At 34.9% G+C, this 20,738-nt stretch overlaps 1 pseudogene; it reads left to right on the top strand.

Moving 5' to 3' along the window:
• The first annotated feature begins 10,789 nt into the window (after positions 1–10,789).
• On the top strand, positions 10,790–18,519 carry LOC138327460 (heat shock 70 kDa protein 12B-like; annotated as a pseudogene).
• The last annotated feature ends 2,219 nt before the right edge of the window (positions 18,520–20,738 follow it).

Here is a 20,738-nt window from a genome sequence, read left to right as displayed (position 1 = left end):
TATTTACAGCAAAACTTAATTTGATAAAGCTAAAAATGTTGTTGCACCGGCGAGCAAAAAATTAATAAGGAATAAGTAAAAATATTGAAGTACTACTGATGTAAGAAAAGCACCTTTTCAAAATGGCCGCCAAATTGATCATTTCTTAAAATATGTGTATAAAACATTCTACAAGCAATAAAAGTCTTATTTCTATATATTTTCTATTTGGTAACTTGCTACAGATTGAGAAAATTAGATTTTGGAAATTACTAGAACTCTTTTATTAATGTTGAAACGAGACTTCAACGAGATTGAACCCTCACCAGATCAGATTCTTATTCAGTAATCGTGTGTTCTATGTTTGGGTACGTTTAGATTGTAGTTATTGTTAGATTTTTGTTTTATTCCCGGCCACATCGGTAATGAAACCTTACGTAAGTTCACCATAATTTCTATATTTAGGATATTACTGCTGTCTATTCTATTTTCCAAGAAGTATTAAGACTACTTAATAGCACACGAGTGTCACAATAACTATATACTGTAACTACATACCTTTTTGTACTTATCTTCACGAATAAGCACTAACTATATGTTTAGTAAAGACATACAATAAGCTGTTGAAAAGTCATTTCATAAACATATGACTAACAAGGTAGGTTATGGTTCAGTAATAATTGCACACCTTGGTCATTTAATTTATAAGTAAATATGAAAATGACCCCTTTTGTATGAAGAAACTGTGAGGATATTACCTGACGTACTAATTTACATATTGAATGTTAAGAACGTAAGACTTTAGAGGTCTGCATTTGACCTCGATTTGTATGATGGATGTCATCGTGACTTAGATCTTATCATGGAATAGATTTTCAATTTGACATACGGCTCAGTAATTACGTTGTCATTTTATCAATTTTATCTTAAATTATGACTTTAGACTCATATTTTCCTTCATGGGAATGCGAACGATAAGAGTACCAAACATTATATAAAAATATCGATAAACCTTGATAGAATGTTCTGATGAACTTGAGAACCGTTTCCAGGTATGTAAGCAATGATTCTGCAGATGATACAAATGTGGCTCATGTGATTTTATGCTCACATCCGAGTTTTGTATATACCCATAACTTATACCGACAGACCGCAGTATATCTTCTCGATGATGTGCGACTAAATGCATGTATCATTAGAACCGCCACTGTAAAATGATATCTGTCTCCTTTAATTTATACCCAACTAACATGATTTACACACCAGGTATATTTACATACTTGGCATAACTGTGTTGATATATTTATAAAGTTATTCACACGTGATACTTCTAAAAACTTGATAGCATTGGTGTTAATGTCGAGTTTCTAAGATACTTAATTTACCAATACTTATGAATGACCATACGAAAAATACAATTATTTTCAAATTGACCATTTTATAGTTACTGTTTATCCATTATACTCTAGTTTCTATGGTTTTGGAATTAGAGTAAACTGTTATTGTAGTATCGAAAATCTAAAGAATAATATCGATTTCATGATGAGATTTATTCATAAAATCAAACATGAACGGGAACAGATCACATAATTCGAACTAGTGTCGCAACAGCAGCAGGAATAAGAAACATGCAAATGACGCATCTATCACAAAATCGAAAATTATTCAAAAACGTCTATTGCGAAGCCAGAGCTTATGAACGTTCTAAACAATTCCGATTTTCAACAAAAACAAAAGTGTAGAATGACCATGATATGCATGTATTTTACCTCATTGTTTCTTCTCTAGGAATGAACACTTACTTTATTAGTCTAAATATGTACTGTTAATTACACTACTCTCGAACTACGTGTAATTACATAGCTGTGATTCAAATGTTAAGGTAAATCGTATTCTCTCCTGAAACTCTCTGTAAGTTAATATGGATTTTAATTCGTAATCCAGACTTTTTCGTCAGAGATGTCGTAGTTGTTTTTTTTACATTGTAGAACTTATGACGTAATTAGGATACAAAGGCCATATCCTTCAGGTATCCATGGTGATATTTTCGTACTATGGCCACAGGATACAGTATTGTTTACCGGGTTGTTTACTTACGTAGATCTGGATTGCTTTCAAGACGCAGTCATTAATTTGGTAATTTTGTCGTGACATCTATTTACGTAATACAATTGATAAGGGGGTTAAAATGTGTATATTTAAAAAAAAATATTTGTCATCATCCATCAATCAAAAACATTAAAAATTAAATAGAAAAAAGTTTAATAGTGTCAATATATTTTCCATTTCCATTACTTGGTAGATTGAATGAAACAACCATTACACTAAATATAGATTAAGCAACTTTTATATGATTCAGTTTTGAAACAAGACAAAAATGAAGCTTAGATCAGAATCATATAAACAGTTGATTCGATTTGTGTTTTTGTGTATAGCGAAATGTTGCAAAATATCTATAACCTTAATCTCCAAACAGTAATCGATTTTATACCCTACAGGCATTATTTGGCCAACAGCTGTTGCTATACAGATATTACCTGTACTTGCTTATAAAATACATTGTTCACTGCATAACGGTGTCGTTTGAATAAAATGCTATTATACTTATTTGCGTAAAGACGTACACAATGTACCAGTTATTCTTACGGGTTAGTGACCTATGAAATTGCGTGAAGAATCCATGTTCAATTGCTACGGTCGTTAGCTATTTATAAAAAGTTCCATGTATCCATATGTTGTATATAAACACATTTATTGATACATCATAACCTCTTCAGCAGTAAATACACTTCTTCGATTAAAGAAACAATAAAAAACAGGATATTTCGCCATACCGACATATTTGAAGCGTCAGTTTCATTTTTACGTTCTCCACAAAATTATCATAATGATAAGTAGTCAACAATTTCTCGGAAAGGAATTTATATACGATTTAAACTCATTTTCCAATTCCCAAATATTTAATGTTCACTATCCATGTATGTTTGTACAATGCGATCAAGGAATCCAAATAAATCTAATTGACAATTTTCTCAGTGATCATGTCAGCATATCGAACTTCGTCATTGAAACGTCCTTTATTCGGGTGCCGTAGATCGTGAGTTCGAGGCCCGGAGAGGGCACGAGTAATTATCAATAAATTGTCATCCTTTGTTAAATTGTGTTTCTTTGATGTGTTTATCACTAAATGAATAAATATTGTTTAAACTAATTAACAATGGACATTTTCGTTCGATAACACATCAAGGCAAAGACAAAGTTTCTTTTAACATAACATTTGTGGTCGAAAACATGAAACAATAACTGATATTTTAGTCCATAATCTTATAAACGATAAAATATAAGATTACGAGAAGGTACAAATCAATTACCATGTATTACCTGTGATACCTGGGGATTGACGGACAGGTCTATTGTCTGTGACGGACATACGGGACAGGTATAGTAGCATTAGCTGTCGTGGAAATCACCGGATGTGTGAGTCACTGTCCTGATGGAGCAGACAGTCTGTTGTTAGACAGTTTGTGTTATAATGTCCTACACCAGTGTTTTATCGGCTTCTGTGTGGTCACAGTCACCAAACAACATTACAGAAAGATGTTCATTCTCTAATTAACCATGTCTATAAAGAGGAGTTCTTTTGTATCGAATTTTGAATATTACATCTGCGGATGCTTTAGAAACTAGTGGATTATTTGTTAATTAAAAAAAATATAGATATTAAAATATTTCATAAACGTCTTTTTTATTTAAGTAAGTATGATATTGTAGCGGATATTTCCATTAGTATTTTGTTAACTCCAGTGGAACAAACATATTGTGACTTTTGAAATTGTGCCCTGACTGAAGTACGTTATTGCATTGACATCAGCCATAATATGGGTAATCTGTAAATTAAATACTAATAATTAAGTCAGAGACGCTTACGCTTTAATAATTATAATCCACAGATGCTTATTAAGTTTTTAAAGGAATACATTTAAAGGGGCGCACCTCGCTAATCCCGGTTACATATGTAGCTAATCGGCAAGCAGCCGTCCTATTCCAAATGGCATTTATCCTTCATAATTTGATAAATACAAATATTGGTATAGAATCCTATTTGAGCTGAGGTTGTATTATATTTCCATGAGACCTACTATTAATGGAAGTGAGAATGTCATACAGAGCTATTCATAATTCTGGCGGTTAGACGATGGATGGACTCACGGTGGTGTTAAAGTCACACGAGGTTATGTTCATATCAGTTCCAGCCGACATTTCCTTCTTACTGAAGGACAAATGTAAACCAGAAGATGCTGACACTACAGATAGTCATTTGTGATGTATACCTCATAACGAAATTAATAAATCTATGGACGCATTCCTGACTCCGACATTGGGGCTCAGTTTGAAGGTCACAATGTCAGAGGCATATGAAAGATGGAATAGACACAGCGTGCCCGATGATAATGTGGAAATTAGGAAACTATGATTGTTTAAATACATGTATTGTACATGTATATATCATGAAACGACACATTTTCATATTTGGCTGATTACCTTTAAATTCAACAGTCCCTTTCCTTGATTTTTGCACGGACAATGAATTTATTCATAAGTCTGAGATAATTTATTACATAGCGCATGTCATCATGCCTATATCTATATAATTCAATATGCTTATTTACTTTATCATTCCATAAAACAAAAAATGCGTCGCCAACTGTAACGTCGCTTGTGATTGGCTGATAAAATGGCGTAATGATATCATAGAAAAAAGAACTACAAAATGCAATCGAAATTTTGAGATTATCTATAGTTTGAATTATAAGAATGTTTTTGCATAGTTTCTTAATCTAATTAGAAATAACACAGAAATCTTCACGGATTATTTACATAAAACATGTATACATACGAGTCAATGTTTATTAAAAGTGATGTTTTTTTCTATAGATGTACCGCAAATTATGGTGAAAACAAATAATACCTACCAAACTGTTACAATATTACATCAAATTAATGGTAAGAGGGAATACTGAATAATTACCATTAACGCAATCCACATTCAAGATTCTGCTAAGACAAACAGCCAGGAAACAAGAAGGGACAAACATACACGGGGAACATATCAATCCACAATCGCCATAAGCCATTGTAAGGAGAATGGGTATTGTTATAACGACATTGACAATCCGTGGGGTATTTGTGTTTGGTATCTCTCTGAGTACATAAATCAGTCCATAGATCAGAGGGAAGAAAAGAACATTTATTGATGACAATAACGATATATTCCTTTTACCGCACTCGCTTGCAGTATGCAGTATAGTCCATTTTGATTAAACAGGAAAATATATTAAAATACCAATCAGTTTGAGCAAGTGATAAGCTCTTGCAGTGTGCATGTACTGATCGTTTCAAGTTACACGTGTATAATTGTGAAAACACTATTCTTTACAATTTGATATTGTTTTCTGTTCGCATAAGTAATTGTAACCATTTTGGTTATTGTCGGAAACAATACACAGTTTTGCATATTAATACTTTTTGAAAATTATTAATGAAGCAGCACCATATGTATATCTATGATATTGATCACACTGATATATTACCAGTTATATATCGTTAGCGTTAATTATAATTTCGTGTCTGAAATATATATTAAACTCGTCATGTTAATGAAATGATCAACGCATTTTAATATTGTCTGTCACGCTTTCCGATTTGGAATATGACTTAAATAATAATACACTCAATATGAAACGAAAAAAAAATATTGACCAAGAATAAAGAATTCCTAGATAATATTTTGTTCAAAAGCATTCACAAAAATCAAGTTTATGATCATGGTATTAATGCTAAAGCATGGTTTCATCAAAAATATTAAAAATATATATTTAAAAAAATATATATATAAAATATTAAATATATATAAAAATATTGAAAATATATATGAATTGGATGTTGTTTATAAAATTAATATAAACAAAAAATACCGGAAACCAGCCATTTCCTAATTTGAAAATGATTAATTTCTTAATCCACATTACCTAGACATAACGAACAAAAATCCTCAGTAATGACCATAATGACACTCCATAAAAATTCAATGTTTAAATTAAATACACGACACCATGTTATTTTTTCTGCAGTTCTGTTTGAATAATTCCTAAATCGTTTTCTCTTAAATATAATTTAATATGGGTATGCTAACTGCAGTATTACAAGGACAATCAATGTTTGTTTCAAGTATCTGTAACAAAACCAAGAAACATAACCAATCAGTTTCTTACCTCCAGACGACCCGACACCTTGTACTTGTAACCATCGACTGGTTTGTTTTCCTATGTGGAAACAGATATTGATATAGACGGTCATTCATCCGTGACCGGCCGAGCGTCATCAACAAATTCGGTGGTCAGTGACGGTCCATTAGTATAAATCACTGTGATTTACTGTGACGGTAGGTGCACCTGGGAGATTAGGCTGTACCATCCATGTAATAGATGGCGTCATTTTATAGCATCTCTACTACAGACCGAGGTGTTAGATGTCATGGCTGGTGTCACCTTTATACAGGGTTCCAACATAGATACCTCCATGTTTAGAGTTATTTACAGTCTGTGAACTATGTGTGTTATAGTTTTTATTTCCAAGTTATACAATTGATAAGCCTAATTGCACTCATATAGTTTCACTTGGAGCACAGAAAATACTGTATAGATTTTGTGATTTTAATCGTATACAGAAGCTGTTATTTTGTGGAATGTTCAGTTTCCAGTTTCCATGTTAATAAATTTCGGTTTTTACATTTCATGTTGAAGACTTGGCCAATGTTTGCCCTTCATATTAAGTTACTCTCCGTGCATTAACGCTTTATTAACTTTTTGGAGACCCTATTTGGTTTCGTATTCGTGTTATTTTCTTGATATGAACTTAATATTCAAAATGTAATTAGATAAATAAATTGTAAAATCCCTCGCCTTATAAAAAACAGAAAACTGTAAAAGTTAAGAAATAAAAATACTAAATTGTGATGGTTTTTCTTCAATTTATTCATATTACGATAACCAACTACAGATTACAAGGATTTGTCCTAAAAGATATTGAAAATAATGACGAAGTCAATTGAAGAATCTGTTTTCCAACATTGCAAACCTGAAGCTTCATGTGTGCTTACGTTTCATAATTACAAAGTCTATCTGATTTTTTTTCAGTCAGTCTATATTTCTAATTATACATGTATCTGAACAGAGTTATCGGTTATACACCTGTACAGAGCGACATCTATCGGACACCTGTGACAAGGCTGATGTTATCATGTCAGACATGCGCGTGGATGTCGACATCACAGATGTTGATATTTACGGTTTCTGATGGCATATTTAGTTTATTTTATGTATCATCCTTTACAAACTCCATGATAAAATGTGTAAACAAATTTGTAAATGTCTATGTAGGTCATCTACATGTTGGGATGGTTATAAATGGCGTCCGCGAATAGTATAGAGGAAACCGAAAAATGATGTCATGGACAATTCTACATTTGGATGTAAACAAAATCGTCTTACCTATTCAGTATCAAAACTATGCTGTTTAAACCGATTTTGTCAAAGATAACCTGCTTAAGACAAAAATGCTAAAACGTTACAAGAAACGAGTTTTAAGCGTATTTAATAATTGTCCAACTAATGGAAAAATAGATAACAAAATAGACAAATAGACCTTTGTCTTTAGAACAAGGTATCATGTTGTAAGAAGATCGATTAATTAACTGTATATTGTAGGCGTGTCTTTAACGTGTCCATGATGCCAACAGATGCTGTATATTGATGAAGTTATCCATCAAATAAGATGTTTCGAAAAAAGATACTTTAAACAACAGTTCAGACAATTAGAAAATTATGTGATAGACTTGATATAAAACACGGGTAGTAGGAGTTATTCCAACTTAATTCAACAATAGAATATGCAGTCTTGTCCTCGGGTATATTTATTCATTTAAATCATATTAACGGAAGTTACTTAACAAATACAAGTAAGCGGTATGACAACTTGTTTTACGTGTAGGTAGTATTTACTGTCAACAAAAGCATTCCTCAGTAGTTTAAACATCCGGGTCTGACGTAACCGATAGATGTAAACGTATACAAGGATGATGACGCCTGTACAACTATACATGACGTATAGTTGGTTGCCCACTTCAAGTTGATGTCTTTGTTTTGTATCGGAGTATCAGTACGTTCCTTTGCTTTCGCTAATGTGTCGTCAATAGAGCCGCATAGACGCCCAAAGGTTTATTAATATAAATCAGTTGAAAGAGTGGCGAAGATTAACTGAAGAAATAAATCAGAACGCATATTTTTATTGTCTCTTAGTTTACGAAACCTTTGTCAACTTATGCACAAATGATTTAACGGCAAGTGTTTGTAAGAATCACGCAGGTGCACACATAACATTTAATCTGTAAAAGCGTTTTTTATTGTCCGTTGGAATTTAAAGTAATAATGACACCAACGCTTTGATAACGGAACAAAGGACAGCTCTATATCTATGTAATAGTCCTTCGGTCTAAGGTAACACATAATGGAAATATAAGAAAAAAACACACTGACAGCTTCAGTTTGCGGGCGCCATTATTTAACCACTGTAAAAAATCTCATCAGCGTGATTGCGATGCTTTGAAGTCAGCTCATTATATAATCGAGCGGTTAAAACGCTTTTATGATTCGACGAACGTTTTATTCATGTATTGCTTTTTATTTTCAAGCGTTCAAGTGATTTGGAAGAAACACAAACATTCGGCTCACTAACGACACTCAATCGGGAAAACCTTCGGCACTTTCCGTAAACGAGAAAATTCTTAAAAGAATGCCTGAGGGGTTCCGATTGTAACGACACTCAGTGCCCAACATAAAAATAAAATTGATGTTTTGACCTAATACCAAAATTGTGAATAGTAAACTGCAGTATGTTAATTTTAATGAATATATTTGCATTTTGAAAATAATAAATAAAATAATATATTAGAATTTGAATCAATCGAAATCTTGAATGTTAAATGTTCAAAAATCATGTGGCGAAACGTCTGGGGCGAAATGAAAGTCGAAAACAGTAAAAAACAGAAATTTCGGACTTACATCAAAATTGTTTGAAAGTAAAATACAGTGTGTTAATTTCAATGATTACATTTGTATTATTTAAATAACAAAATGAAGCGATAAATACAATTCGAATCAAACTTAATTTGAATGTAGGATATTGATTAGCAATGGGACGAAACGTCTGGGACATGTCCACTCAATGGCCAATTTTGTAGCGAAACGTCTGACTTTCGTGTCGTCTGCTACACCAGTCTGGTGCTGTACGCTATTCAGTAGTAATATTTTTTGTCAAACACAATTTTTTGATTAGAGAGTCAAGTTTATCTCCAAAGCGTTCATCACTGCCCACTGGAAATGTATTAACCATGATCTGATTATTTTTCCCATTGAAAAGGCCCACTACCTTTCCGGAGTAAAATTTAAAGGTTTCTTGAAAACATTGAAAACATAAGAAAACAGACTACATATCGATGACCTAGGATGAGGTAACAACACCAAACAAAATGCAAGATTTCCTACGTAATATACGATAACTGTCGAGGTTCATTTCACTGTTTTGCCGTCTGACGCAGTGATAGTCAACTACTGCGCGGTGTTTAGGACGACGGTGGGGAACATAAGGCGACCCGCGTTTGAAATTTAACATTTTATTCATCTTAAGAATTTTTTTTTCAGATGATAATAATGTGTGTAGTATTAACGGTAAGTTAATAACTTTTGCGAAAATTATCGATCTCGTTTTACATTCCAATTTTAAAAATTAAAACTCGTTTCGGAAAGGTAGTGGGCCTTTAAAGATTTCGCGAAATTCGCTGAAACAAATATCAAGCAAAACCATAGCTATTTGGCTCATTCTAGTACAGTTGTACCATTGGTCGAAAATCCTCCGCTGAAGCGCTTAATACAAACAAATCAAATTTATCCAACCATGCAGGAGAATATGAACGTCAATCATGATCATGTTTATTCCAAAGAAGGTGATACTAATCCGATAAATCACAAACCATGTCAATCACCTCATCGCGTAGTTGATAATGTTTATTCCAAAGAAGGTGATGTTAATCTGACGAATCACAAACTATGTCAACCAACTCTTTTCGTTTGTCAGTTACTTAATACATGGGAATTTCAATCACTCAAATGACCTTAGACTCTTGATTAGTGAACATATTTACAACAACTGGGATTTCTTTAAAGATTATGTTTCTCTTCACCATGACATACACACAAACGTCATTGAAGAGTAAACATATGTCAAAGGTTTATGGACATGTTCTGTATAAACACGTATTTTAAACGAATGTCATCTTGCACATTTTGAAATCTATTGTTAATGCCACGGAAAAAACTTTCTGACAAGTTTATCTATTGTCAGGTTGGGGACTTCATACTATGACAATATTCACTTTTGTCGTATTGTATAAATTCTGTCAATTTGTATATTTGGTTACTCAAACATCTGGCTGCACCCTTTAAGGCCTTGCCTTCAGTCATATTAACACAATAATGGGGCAACGTGTCTTTGTACAATGACAGAGGCATTGTCAACCATAGTAGTTATTTTTCGTGGAAGTATGATTAGATGATTCCGAGAACATGTATTTTGTTTAGCAATGCGGGTTATACCGCAGAAAAAAAAACCTGTATAAAATGTATACAAACCGAAACCGGAAGCTAATGACGATAACAGTGTATCTGTGTAGTAGTGAAGATGGACGTGTTTACGTGACACAGTCTGGTCTGTAAGTGTTATTACTGATGTCAGTAAGGGATGGGACAGATGATGATATACAAGTTATATAGCCATGTGTTTGTTTACAATGACATGGAGTGTGTTTCAGTTACTTTATTGACGATTTGCATCCGTAAGCATACCTCAGTATTTTCTAGTTTGTTTTCTATATAATACACTGCATAGGTATACCGAGAACATGAAGGTCAAACACAGTTTTATTGTGTACACTGTTTCAATGTAGACACGTTGTTTCACTGATAATGATGTGCTATCTGCTGTTAGGCAATATGTAGAGATACCTAGGTTTTTCAATATCCGCCTGATATCCACTGACTAAACCTTGGAAGATTGTTTAAATATATCATTAGTGTAAAAAGACCTGAACACTTTTCACTTGCTGTGTTAGTCAGGAAATTCATTGTAACGTCATGACTTTATATCAGTAAGAAGTCTACTAAAAGACGTAATGACGGCCTCGACCAGATGCAATACTATTTTTATGTTGAATTTCTTCTAAATGTAGTTTGTTGAATTGATGTAATAAAATATATAAAATGTGTGTCAAGGCTTACAAACAAGACAATAAAAAGGATTATTAAAATAACTTAAGATTCGATTAATGAAATCTCAAATATTTTAAAGTCTAAATATAAATTACAACATTATTGTGTACTCACATGGGTCAAGGAAGTAATATCAACAGTTATTTTCCATATAACACTTCATCCTTATAGACATATTTCTGAAGGACTCGAATTATTTAAACTTGTAAATATAGGACAGAGAAGCAATTCTAACAGTGTGGACAAACTATCGTCGAATTTTCGAGGCGATCCGCCCCTTTGTCGAGACACAAGAAGAACAAATAAAATTATATGTTAAGGACGGTCATGGACGTACACAAAATCATAAATAACAAACACATATAGACCATACAGATAAACTAAAGGGACAAAATCTATGCGTATTGCCTTAATGATCCCTTCGGTCAGTCGCTATACATGTAATTAGTTGCGACCGCCGAAGGCTTATTTAGTTTATCTATATTGAAAGGCATATCAAAGTGGTGTGTAGTTAAAATTTGTTCTAAATTAGAAATTATTTACATTTGTACACACGTTGACACTTTATGTAATAAATGTGTGCAACGATAGGCGTATCAAACAGAAATTTTGTTTTATTTGTGTTTTATTAGTTTAACGTCCTATTAACAGCCAGAGTCATTTAAGGACGTGCCAGGTTTGTTGGTGGAGGGAAGCCGGAGTACCCGGAGAAAAACCACCGGCCAGCGGTCAGTACCTGGCAACTGCCCCACATGGGTTTCGAACTCGCGACCCAGAGTCGAGACATCTTAACCACTCGGCTAGTGGCCCCTATCAAACAGAGAAGGTGTCAATCTGTTTGTTTATAAATAAAAGATGGACATAACGTTAACGGCTTATGAGTAAACTCGCCTGCAGTGAGGATCTCGGCATATATATAAGGGCGTCCTTATACTATATGAGTCTGAGAATCAAAATGGCACTGGGCAAACTCAAGCAAACAAATAAAAATATTTGTATATATGAATTATGCGGAGTGTTGTACGATATGATTTCATGGAAGTAATCATAACATATGTAAACAATAATGCAAAAACGTTACAGTTCTCAGTGGTGAGAGTGATTGCTTGATACAGGAGGTCATAATAGAGTTAGAACCTTTATCGTTCGTTCATGCCTCGGGGGTATCGGGTCTGGAGTTTAGTGATCAAGAACTTTTCCCTAGAGCGACGCCTTGTCTCAGTCCAAGTGGGTCGCAGTGGTCAATGACAACCACTTGCATGTACCTCCAAATATGACTCGGCATATTGTTTTCGGTAATAGAACAGCGGTGGCCGTTGTTTCTCCAACATATTGCATATTGCTTTTTTAGCACGATATGAGGTAAACTACATTTCTTGACTTGCATGTCAATTCTTGTAGGATGTTATAAACTATGTTGTCTATTCCGCATTTAAACGTGTTTGTTGATTCTGTGTATGGACACAGTTTGCATGCTTTGTTGCTGCACGTGTTGAAGGAACCCGCTGTTGACACAGGGGCAGACGGAGGAAGCTTGCTGCTCACCACAAGATCTCTAATATTCTTCGGTCTACGAAAGGCCAGTAAAGGTGGCTCCGGGAACATATGTCTCAGCTATGCTGATGACTATGATACGCCAGTGGTTTCGAAGAATAGTGGACAGAGGTGGTAGGCTAGGGTGGAATGTGACTACAGACGGGACCTTTATTGTAGGAGTTCTGGCTTTGTATTCTAGGAGACTGGCTCTCTCCAGGGCCCTGACTTTGTCAATTTTCCTATATCTCGCAGGTGTTTTTCAATTCTTCAATTTTAACTACACACCATTTTGATATGCCTTTCCGTAGATAAACTAAATAAGCCTTCGGCGATCACAACTAATTAAAGCGACTGACTGTACTGCAACACATACATATAAATGTGATAATTAAATATATTGACTGTTTTTATTGAAGATTGCACTTGTTTCTAGCTTGGTATTTTGCTTTACATTTCACAAACTCAGCATGTAACCTATTCTAGTGATGAAACACTTTAAATGAAATATTAATCCTGGTTTTGTGTTTAATGAAGTAAATCAATCAAATCTACAGATAATTATCTAAACATTTATTTATATATAGTAATTCATTCACATGTAGTCTTTATTTCGTTACTAATTATTTCTTTATGGATTTCTCGATACATTTATGTCGCGAAGAAAAACAAATGCATCTGATATCAAAATATTATAGAAAACCTCGGCGTTTTGAATCAACTAAATAAATTATTAGAATCATAATTAAAGAACATGGTTTGAATAATGTTAGAAGATACACCAGTAAACATAACCACGATAATATTAGAACGACACATATTGATCACGTTATGTTGCCTGGTCCATCATAGTAACATCATAGAAAAAATGTCATCATCTACTTTAATAAGTTCAAAAGCAATAAAATCATTCATTGAAGAATTAACTTGAGTTTGATGTCAGTGAGATATAAAACAAAAATCAGAGACTAAGTATAAGTATACGCTACATAAACTGCGAACCTTCAATCCAATCCCATGGAATTCAATGTTAGGAATTCTTTGAAATCATTGTACCGTTGTTTCAGCCAATCAAAAACGACGATACTAGCTTTTACGTAAATGTGAGCAAACCATGTACAGATAAACAGCCTATATGCAGGCAGCATTTTACAGTATAATATAATGACATTGTTGTTGACATTGTGCTACATTTCACGTAGGCAATTAAATCTGTGAGGTAACAAAATTCTGCTTCAACAGTTCGAGTTTTAACGTTTATGTAATGTAAATCACATTTTTTGCGTTCGTTCAAACGCAAATTCAAATGTTGCAATATTAATTGTCTGAAATGTCATTCAACTGTCATTGAAATGTAACAGCTTTTGATCGCGAATTACTGGAGAATATGGTGAAATTAGTGCATGCACAAAATATATAAGATGCGAAAAAAACATTCCTCAGTAGTTATAAAGTGTTTTACATTATCTACCGATTCACCTCCGGATTAATCGGATTATCTCAATTCTGAATACTCAATGAGACTTTTGAATTTGTTAAGAAGCAATAGAGCATTGTTACGTCCTGCGTATGTTTCTTCAGTTTATGTATTTCAGACGATGGCTTTCCGCACTCCACTGATTTCGGCAGCGATAGATTTTGGGACTACTTTCTCTGGTTACGCTTTCTCCTTCCGCCACGAATACGAGCGGGACCCGCTACAGATATCGGCCAATAACTGGATAGCAGGAGGACGGACGTTAGTATCACTGAAAACACCGTCAACGATCCTTCTACATTCAGACGGAACGTTTCATTCCTTTGGATACGATGCCGAGAACAAGTATTCAGAATTAACGGAGAACGAAGAACATCATGGCTGGCTGTACTTCAAACGGTTCAAAATGCTGCTACACAACAACAGGGTATGTAGATGTATCTAGGTTTTTGGATTAACTATGCCTAATGTACTTCCAACAGCTGAGAATGGAATATTCTTTTGTAGTATATGTAATGATTTATTTTTTGTGGTGGGCTAAAACTTTAACAACTCACTGATGTATCATATTTACATTCTACTATAGAAATATATGTTATCACAAAGTTTGCTAACAAAATGTCTTTCATGCTGCGATGAAAAAATAATGACATCAATGCTTAATTAACAAAATGACAAAATTCATTGTAAATGTCAGTTTCATAACGCTTGATGATTTCCACAGGAACTCCGTCGGTCCAGTATGATACAGGACATCAATGGGAAGAAGATGTCGGCCATGACGATATTTTCTATGGCTATCCGCTACCTCCGGGAACACCTGATGGAGGCCATTAATAGACAGATGGACGGTATAGACGAGGAGGTGATCCGCTGGGTCCTCACCGTACCAGCCATCTGGGACGACAGCGCCAAGCAATTCATGCGGGAGGCGGCGAAGGAAGTAAGTTGAATAAAATAATTATTTTTGATCGAAGAAGATGGGTCCAGGGCAATTTAATCATTCTGGGACTAAGGATCGTAGTAAATTTATCACAAATTGTATAGTCCAAAATAATTTATTAATGAGGTGACTAAAGAAGAGATTATATTAAACTATAGACGCATGGGTCGAGGAAACTAGATTCTATGTTTTAATGAAAACATTATCATAGTTCATAAATTCCAAAACAGTTTAAAAAATATCCGTATGGTCATGAAATGGCAGTCACTGGATTTATTCTAAAATAAATCAATCTTGCCTGTAATGGCACTTTCATTAGCCTGAAAATTTATGTCATCATCTCATACCGTACACATTAAGTGTCATCGCAGTTTGTATCGTGGTTTGCTATTGGCTGAAAAAAGGCGTAATGAACATTGGTAAAATAGTCCATCAAAGAAATATTGGATTTTTTGAAATCATACTGAATTACAGTATAAATATTAACTTTAATCGAATTTCTATGTTAATAATGGGACTATAACATACAATCCAGAGTGTAATCTTATGATGAACCGCTTCGTATTTTATTTAGAATACACTTTGTTTTATGGCTTGAATGAATTAATGTTAACCTTAATTATTACATACTCCTCCATATTGATGTATATCATATTGTATTTTACCGGAATATCAGTTATTTATGTTTATAATTACAGGCAGGGATCGCCAAAGATCAACTGACTTTGGCCTTAGAACCAGAGGCTGCGTCATTGTACTGCATGAAACAGCCAATGGCAAAGCTCAGCTCGGTAGACAGGAAAACATCCTTTGTGGAGTTTGAGGTCGGCACGAAGTACATGGTTATAGATATTGGAGGTAAGTTGGCTAGTACAGTCTGTTTGTACGAGTTATCCCCCGTCATACAGTAACTTCATATTTACATTGTATTCTGCCGCTAAACCTTCCCTGACCCTTGTGAACTTAGAAAGGCATTATTTTATGAGCAATCAACATTTCTTCGAACAGAATGTGAAAGCGGCAGAAAATCAGGAAAATAAATGAGATTAATTTTAGAAACCAGATCCTTAGAACCAAAAATACAAGATAAACCTATGCTGATTAGTAGAAGGGCTGTTATTGTCATCTAGGTTACATAATAAGTTGCTTTTAAACTGACACCAACAGAAGACGATTGTAATTTGTACTGTTGTAGGTGGAACTGTGGACATCACCCTACACGAAATCCTTCCAGACAGGAAGATCCGTGAGCTTCAGGCCGCCTGTGGTGGATCGTTCGGAGGCACCAACGTAGATAGCAAATTCAATCAGTTTTCTGATCAAGCTCTTTGGAAACGACGTTCTAACTGAACTTAAAGTTAAATGCATGCAGGACTACCTGGACCTGTTTCGTGATTTTGAGACAAAGAAAAGGACGATAAAACCAGAGTCAGATGGTCGGGTCAATTTTCGTCTCCCCTTCCTATTAATGGAAATCTACAAGAACACAACTGAGGAGGATTTAAGTGAATCCATACGTAACTCTTCTTTCAGCAACACCGTCATCATTCGAGGTGACAAGATGTTGATTGACGCAAAGATATTTAAGGAGTTTTTCAAAGAGGCAGTGGATGGTGTCATAACTAGTGCAGAAAAGGCTATAAAAACTACCAAAGAATTAGATATTTCTAAAATACTACTTGTCGGCGGCTTTTCCGAGTCGCAGATGCTGCAGTCAGCCATCCGACATCACTTTCCAGGGAAAACTGTTGTGTCTCCAGGGGATGCCGGTCTTGCAGTTCTGAAAGGAGCCGTTTTGTTTGGGCATCAACCTGACACTATCAAATCCAGAGTAATGAAGTACTCGTATGGTGTGGAAGTGAACGAGGTTTTTGATCCGGACATTCATCCCGATATCTACAAGTTCTGGCAGGCGAGAAAAAGTAGATGGATGTGTCGGAACTGTTTTGATCCGTTCGTTAATGCCGGAGATGAGGTTGAGGTTGGCAGTACTGTGACACGGACCTATGGACCAGAGGAAAAGGATTCCACAGAGGGTATCGGTATCTATGCATCTTCACAAGTATCCAGATTTATCACAGATTCATCCTGTTATAGACTCGGTACCATGTACATCAAAATGCCGAATGGCGGGTGGCCTTTGGATGCCACCCTCGAAGTGGAAATGAAGTTCGGAGGAACGGAATTCACAGTAAAGATGACTGATGAGTGGTTTGGAGACTCCTACACAGATTCTTTCGATTTTCTTAAGAAATGAATGATTAATAATATAACAACTTAATAGTTATACGGACAGTATAACATTGTAATGCAAGGTATAAGTTTTAATTACGAGTGGTATTGGACGGACAATTCATTTTATGTCTGAATTTTGAATTGTCTCCCCTTGAACAAAGCTGTCTGTACGACAATTGTTTACCGCTGTTTTCTTATTTTCTACGTTAAAAAGTAATCATAAAAATAAAAATTAAATAACAAGCAAAAAACCAAAATAAATATTGCTTCAAAATTGTGATTTATAATTTATTTAATTTAATTGAATTTCATTAGTAGCATTAAAATGAGAGATAGCTCCTCTTGGTTTGTTATGTAAATTACTGATACGGTTGAGCAAGGACGAAGATGACTTCCTTGAGTTTAGGTTCCATACCTGATGCTCGATCAATTAATTCTTACAACCTACTTTGTTGATTGTTTAAAACGAAGAGTTTTATATTAAAATCTCAAATTAAGTTATAAACATCATTTAATACGAATGTAACTGACATTGTTTAAAGCTATTTAAAACGTGTGTAGGAAAGTAATAAAAGGGTACATTGTTGAAAGTTGCAGTGTAGTGGACATTACCGCCGCATTATACATTAGCAGTCTGGTTGGAATCACCCTCGGATACCACAGTGTCTAAACTATATCACGCTCTGTTTATAACCTGGGTCATCAGACAGGTTAATCGGCGTTTATGCCTAAATATATCAACCAACGAAAATAATTCACAGAGATGTCTTTTAGAAAAAGGCGAATTAATCAAGAAGCACAACATTAAAAACTCTCAGGTGTCGAAAACGCTCGAATCGAATCATCGGATAAGTTGATGGTTTTGTTATGTCTAGATTTCTTCCAACGGTAATAACATAACTTGATCAACCCATTGTTCTTTTTACCTTTGTATCTTTTGTGCACAAATAAATCAATATAAGTCAATATAATAGCAATGGTTGTATTTTAGATAATACTGGAATAATATATGTATATACAGTATGTATTACATTCCGGTTATTTTAGTTACAAATTTTGATCCATTATGTAATGACCCATTTGTTTGGCTTCCTTTGCCGTGCTAAGTTACTGGTGTTTCATTGTGTCCCATTATGTGATGACCCTTGTTTGGCTCCCTCTGCCGTGCTAAGTTATTGGTGTTTCATTGTGTCCCGTTATGTGATGACCCTTTTTTGACTTCCTCTGCCGTGCTAAGTTACTGGTGTTTCATTGTGTCCCATTATGTGATGACCTTTTTTTACTTCCTCTGCCGTGCTAAGTTACTGGTGTTTCATTGTGTCCCATTATGTGATGACCCTTTTTTGACTTCCTCTGCCGTGCTAAGTTACTGGTGTTTCATTGTGTCCCATTATGTGATGACCCTTGTTTGGCTCCCTCTGCCGTGCTAAGTTACTGGTGTTTCATTGTGTCCCATTATGTGATGACCCTTTTTTGACTTCCTCTGCCGTGCTAAGTTACTGGTGTTTCATTGTGTCCCATTATGTGATGACCCTTGTTTGGTTTGCTCCCTCTGCCGTGCTAAGTTACTGGTGTTTCATGTGTCCCAGTATGTGATGACCCTTGTTTGCTCCCTGCCGTGCTAAGTTACTGGGTTTCACTGTGTCCCAGTATGTTGATGACCCTTGTTTGACTTCCTCTGCCGTGCTAAGTTACGTGTTTCATGTTCCCATATGTGATGACCTTTTGATTCCTCTGCGTGCTAAGTTACTGGTGTTTCATTGTGTCCCATTATGTGATGACCTTGTTTGCCCTTGCGTTTGTTATGCTCCCTCTGTACCGTGCCGTTAGTTACTGGTGTTTCATTGTGTCCCATTATGTGATGACCCTTGTTTGGCTCCCTCTGCCGTGCTAAGTTACTGGTGTTTCATTGTGTCCCATTATGTGATGACCCTTGTTTGGCTCCCTCTGCCGTGCTAAGTTACTGGCGTTTCATTGTGTCCCATTATGTGATGACCCTTGTTTGACTTCCTCTGCCGTGCTAAGTTACTGGTGTTTCATTGTGTCCTATTATGTGATGACCCTTGTTTGACTTCCTCTGCCGTGCTTAGTTACTGGCGTTTCATTGTGTCCCATTATGTAATGACCTATTTTTTGGCTTCCTCCGTCTTGCTTTTTTTTACTGGTGTTTCATTGTGTCCCATTAAGTCTCTATCACCATGTATTGACGTCAGATGTTCTCTTCTATCTAGGAACCAACGAAAGCTTTCTAACTGATAAAGTTATAGCTGATACTTAGGAGCAAGGTCAGCATGCAAGTACAAAGATTGTATACATTACCGATAACTAGATCAATGTTCTCAATGTATTTACCACATCAATGTCATAACCAAGGACAATAACTAGTTGTACTTTTAGCAGGAAATCGAAGTGTCATTAATTATCGCACTGTAGGGGAGGTTAATATAACAATAATCCTATAATGCTGACACAGATTTCATCAATTTTTCTTTGTGTTCAATGATAGGATTCTCCGAGACTTGAATTGCGTCCTCTACACAGCAACCCAGTATTATAAAATTGATACCGGGTATTTACTGCATTCACGATGTAGATGCTTATAAATCGATATCACAATGTTTGCACTAAGATGCAGTGAATTGATTCGAATCAAAATAGCAGTGAGGCGTTTAAAAAACAACAAAAAACATAAGTGCGCGTTGGTGAAGTATAAAATACAATTTAAATTTATTTGGTGTTTAGCTGTTTCTAATTTTAACTATTTACAATAAGTACACTTACTGGCAGTAAAACGTATTTTACTTTGTTCGCCGAATAATGATGTCGTTTTCCATGTTACATTGGCGTTTGTCTTTCTACCATATGAGTCAGTCTTTGTCACCGATTACTGGGCATACTGCACTGATATTATTTATTATTTATTCCTGTAATTTCAGTTGATTCAACGCATAAAGGCTATCTGGCTAATTTGAAATTCAAAGCCTTATAGATTTTCATTCGGAAATTGAAAGAAAACTTCATATTACAATTTACTATTTACTATTGTAATGTGTCTCTGGTGGCATGATCTAATGAGGTATCACTAAAACAGTTCGAACATGCGGCGCATTCCCACAAAACACTGACCCCGGCTGTTAAAAGGACGTTAATTACTTTTGTAACTCAATAAAAATACTTATTCATCTGCTCC

The sequence above is a fragment of the Argopecten irradians genome, chromosome 7, assembly GCF_041381155.1.
Source record: "Argopecten irradians isolate NY chromosome 7, Ai_NY, whole genome shotgun sequence".
Taxonomy (NCBI): Eukaryota; Metazoa; Mollusca; class Bivalvia; order Pectinida; family Pectinidae; genus Argopecten; species Argopecten irradians.
The sequence above is the reverse complement of the archived record's forward strand: the minus strand, read 5'-3'. Positions and strand labels throughout refer to the sequence as shown.